Genomic DNA, 2,878 nt, shown 5'->3' on the forward strand with positions numbered 1-2,878 from the left:
TCGGACAAATAAATATCACCTGGTCCATGTTGTCCATTTTTGGCATGCCTCATTGGCAACGCAAAATTTAATTTGTTTAATTATGGGTTGTGTCGTTGTTTCCATTGAGGGGTGCCACTAGAGTCGCTCTGCACGTCAAATTTCATATGTGTATTTGCTATTATTATGTTGCAATGCACAAGCACTTTACTACTGATTCAAATATGCATAATTTAAATCTTAGCTCATGCATTTAGATTGAGTGTTAGGCGCCGGTTTAGGGGTTACTCTCGGTACTCCTATGCTAATTGGTCTATATGTGAGTTTATTTTATAACTATAAAAAAATCTCATGGCCGGTACTTCTTTTGCATAGATCTGTTATATCAAAAAAAAATTATGGCTCTCATGTAGACGTGGACGAGCGAGAGGGGTCACTTGAGTATTAGAGTGTGTTTGGTAGCCCGGCTCATCTCAGATTCTCTATCTCCCCTCATACATGTTGACCTCATACATGCTCAACTCAGATTTGTTGCTTGTTTGGTAGCCTGTATGAGTTGAGAGAAGGAGAGTTCAGATGGTGTTTGGCAAAGGTTGTATAGGGTGAGACGTGCTTGGGTGGAAAAAATTACACAAAGGTCCTTAAGAAAAAAAATCAAAAAGCAATCGGGTCCTTGTACTGGCGGCGCGGCGTCCTGGCAGAGCACTGGCGGCGCGTCGAAGCAGCTTCCCGGCGGAGCGTCTTGACCGGTGCGGCGCGTCCTGGCGGCGCGGCCTCGCGGCGGCTTCCTGGCGGTGCGGCGCGTCGAGGCGTCTTCCTGGCGGCGCGTTCTGGTGGCGTCGCGGCGGATTCCTGCCGGTGCGGCGCGTCGTCGAGGCGGCGTCCTGGCCAGTGCGGCGCGTCGTCGTCGAGGTCGGTGCGGCGCGGCGTCCTGGCCGGTGCGGCGCGTCGTGGCCGGTGCGGCGCGTCGTCGTCGAGGTCGGTGCGGCGCGGCGTCCTGGTCGGTGCGGCGCGTCGAGGCGGCGTCCTGGCCGGTGCGGCGCGTCGTCGAGGCGGCGTCCTGGCCGGTGCGATGTGTCCCGGACGGGAGGGAGGCGGCGACATGGTTCTCCTGCTGGCCGACGGGAGAGGATGAGGTTGGGGCGAGGGTGGGACGCCAGAGGAGACGAGAGGTGCGAGGGGGCGAATGGATGGGTCGGGTGGGGGTCTGGGGGTGTGGTGGGGACCCGAAACAGTGTTTCGTGGGATGAGGAGAGCCCGGGCGAGGAGGGAAGCTCGATTTGAGCTTCGCTCCTCAGCCTGGCTCTGAGTCGTTTTTCGTACGAGGTCGCCACTGTTGAGAAGGCCCGACCCGACCTAACAAACACGTTCTCTCTTAAATATCTCGGTTGAGATGGGAAAATCTGTGCTCCCCCGGGCTACCAAACACACCCTTAGGCTCCGATTTGGGTGCCGTCGTGGTGGGTGGAACTACGTGCTCTGTCACGGTCGTAACAATATTTCTCTTCTAAGCTTAATGAAATAACGTGCACATCTCCTGCGGGTTCTCGAAAGAAAAAAATCAATCCAAACCTAATCTTTAGATTGAGGAACAAACTGAAAAATCCAGCGGAATTTACAACCAAAAATGAATATGGTACTTTTCGGGAACAAACTCGTCCAACAACAACCAATCATGCCATGGATTACCTACGACGTGCAAGAGAAGTTCCAGTGTTGCATGGAGTATGGGTGCCACGCGCAAGAGAACTGTGTATGTAGATATGATATGTGTTTGTAATCTCATCAATTTTCATGAAATGCGAAATAAGAAAGGCGAAAAGACAAATCCACATAGGCACATACCACATAGGCACATACACTAGTAGAAAACCTCTCATACATCTAAGACTTTAATACCGGTTCCCTTACGAACCGGTATTAAAGGTGGCATTTGTACCGGTTCGGACGCTCAGACGGGCGAGCAGCATTCGTACCGGTTCGTTACGAGCTTTCGTACCGGTTCGTGTTAGGAACCGGTACGAAAGGTCTTCGGCCAGAATAGCAGGTGAGGGTGGGGCCAGGGTTGGAACTTTGGTACCGGTTTGTGTTAGCAACCGGTACTAAAGGGTGCCTCATATGCTCACTGCCCCTCCCCCGCCCCCGATCCATTCTCATTTTTTCATCTCTCTCACATTTCTAAAACTTTTGCACCTCTCACACTCCAACAAATTTTCATTTTTTCTCCACCATTTTAACAAGATTAACGGCATGCATCTATCCAAGGGTTAGCAATATCATCCTTTCTTCCGGCGTTCCTAATTTAGCTCATTTCTTTGGTAGTTTAACTCGTACTATTTTTCTAGTGCTAGCAAGGTGTTTGATGAAATGCCTAAGTTAGGGATTTTACTTTTTTATAATCAATTTGAGCTGAAATTATGGTATATTTTGTAGGTTTTAATTAGTATCATCCCCGTCCTCACCGCCGTCGATCGCTAGCGTCGTCCCTAGCCGGCACCGTACAACCTCGGTGAGCCTCTTCTTTTTTATAAAAAAAACTTAGTTTTATGTGATGAACTTGAATATTAATTAAGTTGGTCACTCATATATCCATGATGTTGTGTACTTAATGATTTTTGATATACATATAAAATGCGAGATGAGTCGACAATGGATGTACGGTGACCGGGTCCATCCCGAGTTCATTACCGGCATGCATTATTTTCTCAACGTGGCTGAGGCAAACAGGCAGTCGAATGGTTTCATGTATTGTCCATGTAGTTCCCGTAAGAATATGAAGGATTACTCTACCTCGAAGACCCTTCACGTCCACCTCGCTGGAGAATGGTTTCATGCCCAGCTATAATTGTTGGACCAAGCACGGAGAAAGAGGGGTTATATTGGAAGACAACGAAGAAGA

This window comes from Lolium rigidum, chromosome 5 (assembly GCF_022539505.1).
Source record: "Lolium rigidum isolate FL_2022 chromosome 5, APGP_CSIRO_Lrig_0.1, whole genome shotgun sequence".
Classification (NCBI taxonomy): Eukaryota; Viridiplantae; Streptophyta; class Magnoliopsida; order Poales; family Poaceae; genus Lolium; species Lolium rigidum.